Here is a 14947-nt window from a genome sequence, read left to right on the forward strand (position 1 = left end):
ATATTTGAAACGCTTTTTACAACGATATTTTAAACACTTTTTTTCAGGACATTTCAAGCGTTTATTTTACGGCGAATTTTTAAACGTTTTTTGGATGATATTCTAAGCGCGTTTTATGAAATTTTAAACGCTTTTTGAGGGCGATGCTTCATATATATATATATATATATATATATATATATATATATATATATATATATATATATATTTATATATATATATATATATATATATATATATATATATATATATATATTAGGACGATATTCTAAACGCCTTTTTAGGAGGATATCTTAAACGCCCTTTTTAAGAACGATATCTTAAACGCCATTTTTTAAGAACGATATTTTAAACACCATTTTTAAAGAACGATATTTTAAACGCCTTTCTTTTTTTTTTTTTTTTTTTTAGAACGACAATTTAAACGCATCCCTGAAATTTAAGCGACGAAAAAGGATGGGACGAGACACCGCGAACCGTAATTATGACGGGGGTAATGAGAGATAATTACCATGATAATTACCATGATAATTAAGATATCTCTAAATGTAATTAGGAATTATATGCTTTTCTTCAGAGGTAAGCTTTTGGCCCCGAAGCTTAAGAATACGGGGTGATGGAAAGCTTTAAGATGGTGCACCGTGGCTCTGTACAGCTTGACCTAACGCAGGTAAGCTTGGACTTAAAGCTTTAAGATGGTGGGTGGTGGCTCTGTACAGCTTGACCTAACGCAGGTAAGCTTGGACTTAAAGCTTTAAGATGGTGGGTGGTGGCTCTGTACAGCTTGACCTACGCAGGTAAGCTTGGACTTAAAGCTTTAAGATGGTGTACGGTGACCCTGTACAGCTTGACCTACGCAGGTAAGGTTAAACTTAAAGCTTTAAGATGGTGTACGGTGGCTCTGTACAGCTTGACCTAACGCAGGTAAGCTTGGACTTAAAGCTTTAAGATGGTGTACGGTGACCCTGTACAGCTTGACCTACGCAGGTAAGGTTAAACTTAAAGCTTTAAGGTGTATCCCAGACCTGTACAGCTTGACGTACGCAGGTAAGCTTGAACTTAAAGCTTTAAGATGGTGTACGGTGGCTCTGTACAGCTTGACCTACGCAGGTAAGCTTAGACTTAAAGCTTTAAGATGGTGTACGGTGGCCCTGTACAGCTTGACCTACGCAGGTAAGCTTGGACTTAAAGCTTTAAGATGGTGCACGGTGGCTCTGTACAGCTTGACCTACGCAGGTAAGCTTGAACTTAAAGCTTTAAGATGGTGTACGGTGGCTCTGTACAGATTGACCTACGCAGGTAAGCTTGAACTTAAAGCTTTAAGATGGTGGGTGGTGGCTCTGTACAGCTTGACCTACGCAGGTAAGCTTGAACTTAAAGCTTTAAGAAGGTGTATCGCAGCTCTGTACAGCTTGACCTAACGCAGGTAAGCTTGAACTTAAAGCTTTAAGATGGTGTATCGTGGCCCTGTACAGCTTGACCTACGCAGGTAAGCTTGAACTTAAAGCTTTAAGATGGTGTACGGTGGCTCTGTACAGCTTGACGTACGCAGGTAAGCTTGAACTTAAAGCTTTAAGATGGTGGGTGGCTCTGTACAGCTTGACGTACGCAGGTAAGCTTGGACTTAAAGCTTTAAGATGGTGTACGGTGACTCTGTACAGCTTGACGTACGCAGGTAAGCTTGAACTTAAAGCTTTAAGATGGTGTACGGTGACCCTGTACAGCTTGACCTACGCAGGTAAGCTTGAACTTAAAGCTTTAAGATGGTGTACGGTGACCCTGTACAGCTTGACCTACGCAGGTAAGGTTAAACTTAAAGCTTTAAGGTGTATCCCAGACCTGTACAGCTTGACGTACGCAGGTAAGCTTGAACTTAAAGCTTTAAGATGGTGGGTGGCTCTGTACAGCTTGACGTACGCAGGTAAGCTTGAACTTAAAGCTTTAAGATGGTGGGTGGCTCTGTACAGCTTGACGTACGCAGGTAAGCTTGAACTTAAAGCTTTAAGATGGTGTACGGTGGCTCTGTACAGCTTGACCTAACGCAGGTAAGTTTGAACTTAAAGCTTTAAGATGGTGTACGGTGGCCCTGTACAGCTTGACCTAACGCAGGTAAGCTTGAACTTAAAGCTTTAAGATGGTGAATCGCAGCTCTGTACAGCTTGACCTACGCAGGTAAGCTTGAACTTAAAGCTTCAAGATGGTGGGTGGCTCTGTACAGCTTGACCTAACGCAGGTAAGCTTGGACTTAAAGCTTTAAGATGGTGGGTGGTGGCTCTGTACAGCTTGACCTAACGCAGGTAAGCTTGGACTTAAAGCTTTAAGATGGTGAATCGCAGCTCTGTACAGCTTGACCTACGCAGGTAAGCTTAGACTTAAAGCTTTAAGATGGTGTATCGCAGCTCTGTACAGCTTGACGTACGTAGGTAAGCTTGGACTTAAAGCTTGAGCAGCGGTTGAGGAAGAAGCTTACATCAGAATACTTTGGTAATGTGGGACTGGGGAGAGGAGAGAACTGGGGAGGATGTGGGGACCCTGGGGAGTAGAACAACAGAACTGGGGAGAAGGTGGAGACCCTGGGGAGAACAGAACTGGGGAGCAAATGGGGACCCTGGGGAGAAAATGGGGACCCTGGGGAGAAGAGAACTGGGGAGGATGTGGGGACCCTGGGGAGAAGAAAGAGAACTGGGGAGGATGTGGGGACCCTGGGGAGTAGAACAACAGAATTGGGGAGAAGGTGGAGACCCTGGGGAGTAGAACAAGAGAGCTGGGGAGAAGGTGGAGACCCTGGGGAGTAGAACAAGAGAGCTGGGGAGAAGGTGGAGACCCTGGGGAGTAGAACAAGAGAGCTGGGGAGAAGGTGGAGACCCTGGGGAGTAGAACAAGAGAGCTGGGGAGAAGGTGGAGACCCTGGGGAGTAGAACAAGAGAGCTGGGGAGAAGGTGGAGACCCTGGGGAGTAGAACAAGAGAGCTGGGGAGAAGGTGGAGACCCTGGGGAGTAGAACAAGAGAGGTGGGGAGAAAGTGAAGGATGCACGGGGGGGGGGGAGTGGAAGATACAAGGATGGAACACCCAGTGTGGAGACACACGGACCACGTGCGTTAATCGTGGACCACGTGCGTTCATCGAGGACCACGTGCATTAATCGATTACCACGTGCATTAATCAAGGACCACGTCCATTAATCGAGGACCACGTACATTAGTCGAGAACCACGTGCATTAATCGAGGACCACGTACATTAATCGAGAACCACGTGCATTAATCAAGGACCACGTGCATTAATGAAAGACCACGTGCATTAATCGAAGACCACGTGCATCAATCGAGGACCACGTGCGTTCATCGAGGACCACGTGCATGAATCGAGAACCACGTGCATTAATCGAGGACCACGTGCATTAATCAAAGACCACGTGCATTAATCAAAGACCACGTCCATTAATCAAGGACCACGTGCATTAATCAAAGACCACTGCATTAATCAAAGACCACGTCCATTAATCAAGGACCACGTGCATTAATCAAAGACCACGTGCATTAATCAAGGACCACGTGCATTAATCAAGGACCACGTCCATTAATCAAGGACCACGTCCATTAATCAAGGACCACGTCCATTAATCAAAGACCACGTGTATTAATCAAGGACCACGTGCATTAATCAAGGACCACGTCCATTAATCAAGGACCACGTCCATTAATCAAGGACCACGTCCATTAATCAAAGACCACGTGTATTAATCAAGGACCACGTGCATTAATCGAGGACCAACTCCGGAAGATTAATAGAGATAGAAAAAAAAGGAAGATAAACTGATGATAAAAAGATATGAGCACAGGAATGGACACTTCATCCACGGAACTGGCGAGGGACAGAACCCCGGAGAATAATACAGGAGGAGAGGACTTCCAGGCTGACAAAAAAGAAGGAACAGAGAAGGGGGCCAAGTGAGGATATTCCCTCTAAGGCTCAGTCCTCTGTTCTTAACGCTACCTCGCTAACGCGGGAAATGGCGCAGGGATGGGTGGGTAGTATAGCGTCCCACACCTATCCCAAGGGATAGTAAATAATAATAATAATAATAATAATAATAATAATAATAATAATAATAATAATAATATTATTTTTTTTTTTTTTTTTTTTTGCTTTGTCGCTGTCTCCCGCGTTTGCGAGGTAGCGCAAGGAAACAGACGAAAGAAATGGCCCAACCCACCCCCATACACATGTATATACATACGTCCACACACGCAAATATACATACCTACACAGCTTTCCATGGTTTACCCCAGACGCTTCACATGCCTTGATTCAATCCACTGACAGCACGTCAACCCCTGTATATCACATCGCTCCAATTCACTCTATTCCTTGCCCTCCTTTCACCCCCCTGCATGTTCAGGCCCCGATCACACAAAATCTTTTCACTCCATCTTTCCACCTCCAATTTGGTCTCCCTCTTCTCCTCGTTCCCTCCACCTCCGACACATATATCCTCTTGGTCAATCTTTCCTCACTCATTCTCTCCATGTGCCCAAACCATTTCAAAACACCCTCTTCTGCTCTCTCAACCACGCTCTTTTTATTTCCACACATCTCTCTTACCCTTACGTTACTTACTCGATCAAACCACCTCACACCACACATTGTCCTCAAACATCTCATTTCCAGCACAACCATACAACATTGTTGGAACCACTATTCCTTCAAACATACCCATTTTTGCTTTCCGAGATAATGTTCTCGACTTCCACACATTCTTCAAGGCTCCCAGAATTTTCGCCCCCTCCCCCACCCTATGATCCACTTCCGCTTCCATGGTTCCATCCGCTGCCAGATCCACTCCCAGATATCTAAAACACTTCACTTCCTCCAGTTTTTCTCCATTCAAACTTACCTCCCAATTGACTTGACCCTCAACCTTACTGTACCTAATAACCTTGCTCTTATTCACATTTACTCTTAACTTTCTTCTCTCACACACTTTACCAAACTCAGTCACCAGCTTCTGCAGTTTCTCACATGAATCAGCCACCAGCGCTGTATCATCAGCGAACAACAACTGACTCACTTCCCAAGCTCTCTCATCCCCAACAGACTTCATACTTGCCCCTCTTTCCAAAACTCTTGCATTTACCTCCCTAACAACCCCATCCATAAACAAATTAAACAACCATGGAGACATCGCACACCCCTGCCGCAAACCTACATTCACTGAGAACCAATCAGTTTCCTCTCTTCCTACACGTACACATGCCTTACATCCTCGATAAAAACTTTTCACTGCTTCTAACAACTTGCCTCCCACACCATATATTCTTAATACCTTCCACAGAGCATCTCTATCAACTCTATCATATGCCTTCTCCAGATCCATAAATGCTACATACAAATCCATAATAATAATAATAATAATAATAATAATAATAATAATAATAACAATAATGATAATAATAATAATAATAATAATAATAATAATAATAATAATAATAATAATAACAATAATGATAATAATAATAATAATAATAATAATAATAATAATAATAATAATAATAATAATAATAATAATAAAAATAATAATAATAATAATAACAATAATAATGACAATAATAATGATAATAATAATAATAATAATAATAATAATAATAATAATAATAATAATAATAATAATAATAATAACAATAATAATAATAATAATAATAATAACAATAATAATGACAATAATAATAATAATAATAATAATAATAATAATAATAATAATAATAATAATAATAACAATAATAATAATAACAATAATAATGACAATAACAATGATAATAATAATAATAATAATAATAATAATAATAATAATAATAATAATAATAATAATAATAATAATAATTATTCATAATCTCTTATCATTAACATCATAATCAAACATTATCATTATTAATCATAGTAAAAAGAAAAAATATATTTTTTTCTATAAAACTAATAATATTCGTACCATCAAACACCAAAAACAATAACCTTCTATATATGTCTATCTATCTATCTATCTATCTATATATCTATCTATCTATCTATCTATCTATCTATCTATCTATATATATATATATATATATATATTCTTCAGCTTCGTGGCTGCGCTCCATTCAGGAGCAGGGACACATGGAACCCTTCGTCGTCCCACTTTGCCCCCATAATGACACACCCTTCTCACTGAAGGGTGACTTTTCCATTTATTCCCCCTTCCCTTCCCCCTTCCCCTTCCCCCTTCCCCTTCCCTTTCCCCTTCCCTTCCGTGGGCAGGCAGTTCGGCGGGGAGCGGTACGCGCCCGATAACGTCACATCCCGAGCCGATATTCTCTCAGACGCCCGATGTCCCGACTGTCCACACGCTGGCCTATATCTATCTATCTATCTATCTATCTATCTATCTATCTATCTATATATATATATATATATATATATATATATATATATATATATATATATATACGTAACACCTATATCAAAATACAACAGAAATAATTACAATGATTACAAGAGAAAAAGTAATTCAAATAATTTTTAATATATAGGGAATATATCTATCTATCTATCATATATATGTATATATATATATATATATATATATATATATATATATATATATATATATATATACATATCATCTTGTCTGATGAGAGAGAAAATATAATTCAAAGGTAATTCCGGTGGGTTATTTAATTACTTTACGACCCATCAAGGCAATAATACCTAGTGAGAAACTGATAATTAGAAAGAACCGAATTATCCACCTCAGATAAATGAGTTACTACTCCAACACCTCCACTGATGATAATTACATTTATCCGTCAATAATTTCCCCTTTTGATTCCACGAATTATTCCCCGGGCGCCGGCCATTCTAATTACCGATTATCCGGGGGGGGGGGGGGGCCCTCGGCTAGTTATATAATCACTAGCGCTAACGTGGCTATTTGAAGGCGGCTAGTGGCGATCTGCTAGTTAACTAGTTATGACACCTCTTCTTCCCTCCCCCCCCCCTTACTCGCCTTCGCTAGTTGGGACAAGCCTTCAATTACGTCAGCGCTAACTGCGCTACTGAAGCGGGAGCGAATGCCACTACCTGCGCTAGTTAAGCGGGACCGAATGCCACTAACTGCGCTAGTTAAGCGGGAGCGAATGCCACTACCTGCGCTAGTTAAGCGGGACCGAATGCCACTAACTGCGCTAGTGAAGCGGGAGCGAATGCCACTACCTGCGCTAGTTAAGCGGGACCGAATGCCACTACCTGCGCTAGTGAAGCGGGAGCGAATGCCACTAACTGCGCTAGTTAAGCGGGACCGAATGCCACTACCTGCGCTAGTGAAGCGGGAGCGAATGCCACTAACTGCGCTAGTTAAGCGGAACGAATGCCACTACCTGCGCTAGTTAAGCGGGACCGAATGCCACTACCTGCGCTAGTTAAGCGGGAACGAATGCCACTAACTACGCTAATTCTGCCCCGAGACCACGTCGTTCCATACTAGCTCCAGCTAGTTAGTTCCAGCTTACATTACTATTTAAGTTCAGCTAACTAATATAATATAATATAATAGCTTTATGAATATATACGGTTAAATTTAAGTATTGATAGCTACGCTAGTTCGCTAGTTGCGGTCAAGCTTTAGTATTAATGGCAACGCTAGTTCGCTAGTTGCGGTCAAGCTTTACTTTTAACAGCTCAGCTAGTTCGCTAGTTGCGGTCAAGCTTTACTTTTAACAGCTCAGCTAGTTCGCTAGTTGCGGTCAAGCTTTACTTTTAACAGCTCAGCTAGTTCGCTAGTTGCGGTCAAGCTTTGGTCTTAATAACTAGCTAGTTCGCTAGTTGCGGTCAAGCTTTAGTCTTAATAACTAGCTAGTTCGCTAGTTGCGGTCAAGCTTTAGTCTTAATAACTAGCTAGTTCGCTAGTTGCGATTAAGCTTTAGTATTAATAGCTACATTAGTTCGCTAGTTGCGGTCAAGCTTTAGTCTTCATAACTAGCTAGTTCGCTAGTTGCTCCCTGGGATGTGTGTGTCATCTGGTGGCTAGTTCTTCGCCGTAAGTCGACCCAAATAGGATGTATGTTGAGCTAGCTACTTTTCCCCGTGGACTAGTTAAGCTAGTAAGTCGTAACACTAGTTAGCTAGATTCCCCCCCTCCTTGCTAGTTAGGCAGTTCGCCGCGGGGACTAGTTAGGCAGTTTGTCGTACACGAGTTGGCTAGTTTTCAGCGGGCTAGTTGGCTAGTTTGTCCTAGATGAGTTAGGTACTAATTAGTTATTTTTCCCCCACGCGCTAATTAGTTACGCTGCCGTGGCCTCGTTAGCTAGTTTGGTCGTATACTATTCGGCTAGTTAATAGGGGGCGGCTAGTTAACACGTTCGCCCTGCTAGTTCATAGGGGGGACTAGTTAACACGTTCGCCCTGCTAGTTAATAGGGGGCGGCTAGTTAACACGTTCGCCCTGCTAGTTCATAGGGGGGACTAGTTAACACGTTCGCCCTGCTAGTTAATAGGGGGCGGCTAGTTAACACGTTCGCCCTGCTAGTTCATAGGGGGGGCTAGTTAACACGTTCGCCCTGCTAGTTAATAGGGGGCGGCTAGTTAACACGTTCGCCCTGCTAGTTAATAGGGGCGACTAGTTAACACGTTCGCCCTGCTAGTTCACAGGGGGCTAGTTAACACGTTCGCCCTGGATTAGTTAGGTCCCTTATACAACTAGCAGGACTAGTTAGGGAGGAACTTGGGTCGTTCACGCAGGTCGACCGAGGTAGACTGGTAGAAGAAGGGGGGGGAGGGGGGTGTAGAAATGCCTAACTAACTACACCCCCCCCTCCACACATCCCCCCCTCCACCCCCCATCTAGGCGCTAATTGCACCCCCCTCCACCCCATCTAGGCGCTAATTGCACCCCCCCTCACCTCCATCTAAGCGCTAATTGCACCCACCCCCTCCCCCCACAACCACCCCCCCCCCACGATTCAACCCTTACCGCTAATTACCTAACTACTATACTACCCCTTCCCCCTTCCCCCTCCACGGGTCTATTCGTTCGCATCACCCCCCCTTCCCCCCTTCCCCCCCTCTAGTGTTATCAAACGACTCTAATAAAAGATAAGAAAAAGATATAACCAGATTAACAGATATACAAAAGAGATTTCTTTTTAAAAAAAGAAAAAAAGATAAATTTCTTTTTTTCTTTTTTCATAAATTTCTGATTTTGCAATTGGGCACAAAAGCCACTTTATTTATTCCGGCTATGTTAATGAAACCCTATTTAAATAAACTGCCGACCGAAGCTTTTACGAAAAAATTATTAAATAAACTGCCGACCGAAGCTTTTAGAAATAAATTATTAAATAAACTGCCGACCGAAGCTTTTAGAAATAAAATTATTAAATAAACTGCCGACCGAAGCTTTTAGGAAAAAATTATTAAATAAACTGCCGACCGAAGTTTTAAGAAAATAAGATTATTAAATAAACTGCCGACCGAAGCTTTTAGGAAAAAATTATTAAATAAACTGCCGACCGAAGCTTTTAGAAAAAAAATTAATTAATTGAATCTTAGCCGATAATTTAGAACAAAATTTTTCTTTTCTATCGTACATTAAATAAATCATTTAATACGTAAAACGTTAAAAAAAAAATATTACTAACTTCCCGAACACACACAGAAAAAAAAAAATTCATAAAGGATAATAAGAAAAAAAAATTCCAAAATTTTAAATTTCATGAAATTTAGATACGGAAAAAATTTTTTCTTCCGACGTTGGACAAAAATCAGACGTGGGTTTCACAAGACTTGTGGACGCCTTAACTCGCGAAATGTAATTAATGTAATTCGCGAAAATGTAAATGTAATTCGCGAAATGTAATCATTCAACTCGCGAAATGTAATAGACAGTAATTCGCGAAATGTAATCATTCAACTCGCGAAATGTGATAGCCAGTAATTCGCGAAATGTAATAAGCCAGTAATTCGCGAAATGTAATAATTCACCTCGCGAAATGTGATAACCGATAATTCGCGAAATGTAATAATTCAACTCGCGAAATGTGATAAGCCTGTAAATCGCGAAATGTAATAATTCAACTCGCGAAATGTGATAAGCCAGCAATTCGCGAAATGTAATCATTCAACTCGCGAAATGTAATAAGCCAGTAATTCGGGAAATGTAATAATTCACCTCGCGAAATGTGATAACCGATAATTCGCGAAATGTAATAATTCAACTCGTGAAATGTGATAAGCCAGTAATTCGCGAAATGTAATCATTCAACTCGCGAAATGTGATAAGCCAGTAATTCGCGAAATGTAATCATTCAACTCGCGAAATGTAATAAGCCAGTAATTCGGGAAATGTAATCATTCACCTCAAGAAATGTGATATCCGATAATTCGCGAAATGTAATAATTCAACTCGCGAAATGTGATAAGCCAGTAATTCGCGAAATGTAATCATTCAACTCGCGAAATGTGATAAGCCTGTAATTCGCGAAATGTAATCATTCAACTCGCTAAATGTAAATAATCCAACTCGCGAAATGTAATACTCTAACTCGCGAAGTGTAATCAGCTCACCCGCGAAATGTAATCAGTTCACTCTCGCGAAATATAATCTTGTTCATTTTTATTTCACAATTTCTGTCGGTCTACTACCGTTCATCTAATAAATCTATCTATCTATCTATCTATCTATCTATATATATATATATATATATATATATATATATATATATATATATATATATATACATGAGACTCATGCAGGATGAACGTTGCGCTCCGCTCAGGAGCAGGGAAATCATGGATTCCTTTCCAGAGATAAATTCCTCAATCACACTGTACTCCATTTCGTGCGATTACATCTTACCGCAGATTACACTCTTGGTGTAACCTCAAGCAAGCGGAGTCCGGTAACACCACGCTCTGTATATATATATATATATATATATATATATATATATATATATATATATATATATATATATATATATATATATATCGCTCCGCTTTATATAATTACGTCACATTCTATATTGCTCTACGATTATATAAAGAATAACTTTGTCCTATAATTGTACGAAATATTACATGAATTACATTCAAATCACTTCGTTCAGTAAACACACAAAATTACTTTACTGTTTTTAATAACCAAATTATACCCTATAAGTACCTCAAAAAATTACTTTACACTTGTGAAAATTATACCACGCGATTACTTTGCCTATATCAAAATTAGCTCGCTCTAAAATTATACAAAAACGAAATTACTTTATATCAAAATTACTTTGCTCAATAATCTTATGCAAAATTACTTTCCCGATAATTATACCATAAATAACTACGCCTATAATTTCCGATTATCCATTTTTACGCATTTAGTTAATTACGAATATTCTCGAAGGTTAACGACAGCGCCATGTGTTCAACGATGAATATAACGACAGCGCTATGTGTTCAACGCTGAGTATAACGACAGCGCTATGTGTTCAACGCTGAGTATAACGACAGCGCTACGTGTTCAACGCTGAGTATAACGACAGCGCCACGTGTTCAACGCTGTGTATAACGACAGCGCTACGTGTTCAACGCTGAGTATAACGAAGCGCCACGTGTTCAACGATGAATATAACGACAGCGCTATGTGTTCAACGCTGAGTATAACGACAGCGCTACGTGTTCAACGCTGAGTATAACGATAGCGCTACGTGTTCAACGTTGAGTATAACGACAGCGCCACGTGTTCAACGCTGTGTATAACGACAGCGCAATGTGTTCAACGCTGAATATAACGACAGCGCTATGTGTTCAACGCTGAGTATAACGACAGCGCTACGTGTTCAACGCTGAGTATAACGACAGCGCCACGTGTTCAACAATGTGTATAACGACAGCGCTACGTGTTCAACGCTGAGTATAACGACAGCGCCACGTGTTCAACGATGAATATAAAGACAGCGCCACGTGTTCAACGCTGAATATAACGACAGCGCTACGTGTTCAACGCTAAGGATAACGACAGCGCTACGTGTTCAACGCGGAGTATAACGACAGCGCCACGTGTTCAACGCTGAGTATAACGACAGCGCCGTGTTCAACGCTAAGTATAACGACAGCGCTACGTGTTCAACGCTGAGTATAACGATAGCGCTACGTGTTCAACGCTAAATATAACGACAGCGCTACGTGTTCAATGCTGAATATAACGATATCGCTACGTGTTCATCGCTGAGTATAACGACAGCACCACGTGTTCAATGCTGTGTATAACGACAGCGCTACGTGTTCAACGCTAAGTATAACGACAGCGCCACGTGTTCAACGCTGAGTATAACGACAGCGCCACGTGTTCAACGCTGAATATAACGACAGCGCCACGTGTTCAACGCTGAGTATAACGACAGCGCCACGTGTTCAACGCAGAATATAACGACAGCGCCACGTGTTCAACGCTGAATATAACGACAGCGCCACGTATTCAACGCTGAATATAACGACAGCGCTGCGTGTTCAACGCTGAGTATAACGACAGCGCTACGTGTTCAACGCTGAGTATAACGACTGAGCCACATGTTCAACGCTGAATATACCGGCAAACGTTATATACGCAACGTTGGTTTAATGACAAACGTTATATACGCAACGTTGGTGTGACAAACGTTATATACGCAACGCTGGTTTAATGACAAACGTTATATACGCAACGCTGGTTTAATGACAAACGTTATATACGCAACGCTGGTTTTATGACAAGCGTTATATACGCAACGCTGGTTTAATGACACGTTATGTACGCAACGCTGGTTTTATGACAAACGTTATATACGCAACGTTGGTGTGACAAACGTTACATACGCAACTTAGGTTGAATGACAATCATTATATACGCATCGTTTTTATTATGGCAAACGTTACATACGCAACATTGATATACTGACAAACGTTTTATACGCAACGCTGGTATCATGACAAACGTTATATACGCAACACTGGAATACTGAGAAACGTTATATACGCAATGCTGAGTATAATGGGAACGTTATATACGCATAGATGAGTATAATGGGAACGTTATATACGCATAGATGAGTATAATGGGAACGTTATATACGCATAGATGAGTATAATGGGAACGTTACATACGCATAGATGAGTATAATGCCTACGCCATATACGCATAGCTGAGTATATTGACATGGTTACGCACACACCTCCCCAGCGTAGGTATACCCAATATGATGATTACACAGGTATACCCAATACTAGTATACGCATTACCCAGGTATACCCAATGATGGTATACGCATTACCCGGGTATACCCAATGATGGTATACGCATTACCCGGGTATACCCAATGATGGTATACGCATTACCCAGGTATACCCAATGATGGTATACGCATTACCCAGGTATACCCAATGATGGTATACGCATTACCCAGTTATACCCAATGATGGTATACGCATTACCCAGGTATACCCAATGATGGTATACGCATTACCCAGGTATACGCAATGATGGTATACGCATTACCCAGGTATACGCAATGATGGTATACGCATTACCCAGGTATACGCAATGATGGTATACGCATTACCCAGGTATACCCAATGATGGTATACGCATTACCCAGGTATACGCAATGATGGCATACTACGCGAATACGCACTTCTATAATAATGACCCCCCTCACCCCCCCCCAAGATTAAGGTATACATACACTTAAGTGATACTTATAAACACACACTTATAAATACAGTGACACTTATAAATACAGTGACACTTATAAATACAGTGAGAACTACAGCGACACTTACAAATACAGTGAGACTACTTAAGAAACTTACTTTTCTTCTCTTGCATGGCTTGCTTGGCCGAGTGTGTGAGCCTTACTTAACTTAAGTAAGTCCAGTGGGCACATACGTCATCACAGTGGGTATATACGTCATCACAGTGGGCACATACGTCATCACAGTGGGTACATACGTCATCACAGTGGGTACATACGTCATCACTTGCAGTGGTTTGAGGGGGCGGTCTAATCACCATATCACATAGTTCAATCATTAACTTATTTACTTCCCCTCCCCCCTTTAACTTATTTCCACCCCCCCTTCACTTAGAAAACACACTTAACACATCACACTCCACTTATATAAGACACTTTAGCCACGGCCATCACTTAAGATTTTTTACTTATTTCCACTTTTAACCCAAAAAAATATTTTTTTTCTTCTTTTCTTTCGTCAGTTCACAACCCACATGGTGACGTCACGAGCCACTTCACGCGCGGGCCAATCAGCTCTTCCTCCCAGGAATTGGGGCGAACGACCCATCACGGCCGCCCCTTGTTACCGCCCTCACGACACTGACAGCACTTCTTCTTCCTCACCCCCTCTCTCTCTCTCTCTCGTGGGGGGGGGGCGGGGGGGCGGCGCGCGGGGGGAGGGGGGCGGCGGGGGCGAACGATGTAAGTGGTAATTGGGTAGTTAAGGGTAGTTTTCGTCGCCACCTTCGCACACGGGGTTTTGACCTCCCTCGCACTTGAGGTGTGAAATACAGGAGGAGGGGATTGAGGAGGGGGGGAGGGAGGAGGGGGAGGGGGAGGGGGAGGAGAGGATTGAGGAGGGGGGGGAGGGAGGAGGAAGAGGGGGAGGGGAGGATTGAGGAGGGGGGAGGGAGGAAGAGAGGGAGGGGGAGAGGATTGAGGAGGGGGGGAGGGGGAGAGGATTGAGGAGGGGGGAGAGATGGATGGTTGGATGATGAGAGGGGTGTGGGTGTGGGGGTGTGTGTGTGGGGGTGTAATCTCTTCTTAAACGATTGAAGAGGGGGATGGTGTGGGGGAGGGGTGATGAGCTGTGTGTGGGGGGTGGGGTGTAGGTGTGTGTAGGGGGGGCAAGAGACGTGAGGTGAGATGGAGATGTGGTTAG

The 14947-nt window shown here is 41.8% G+C and overlaps 1 long non-coding RNA gene across 1 annotated transcript in view; it reads right to left on the reverse strand.

Moving 5' to 3' along the window:
- LOC139758998 (uncharacterized) overlaps positions 1-14588 on the reverse strand; it is a 222825-nt gene extending 208237 nt beyond the window's left edge. The window contains exon 1 of the long non-coding RNA XR_011714970.1: positions 13865-14588. This is a non-coding gene — a long non-coding RNA (uncharacterized lncRNA). The remainder of the gene's footprint in view (positions 1-13864) is intronic.
- Positions 14589-14947: the final 359 nt, after the last annotated feature.

Source organism: Panulirus ornatus, chromosome 32 (genome assembly GCF_036320965.1).
Source record: "Panulirus ornatus isolate Po-2019 chromosome 32, ASM3632096v1, whole genome shotgun sequence".
NCBI classification, from domain to species: domain Eukaryota; kingdom Metazoa; phylum Arthropoda; class Malacostraca; order Decapoda; family Palinuridae; genus Panulirus; species Panulirus ornatus.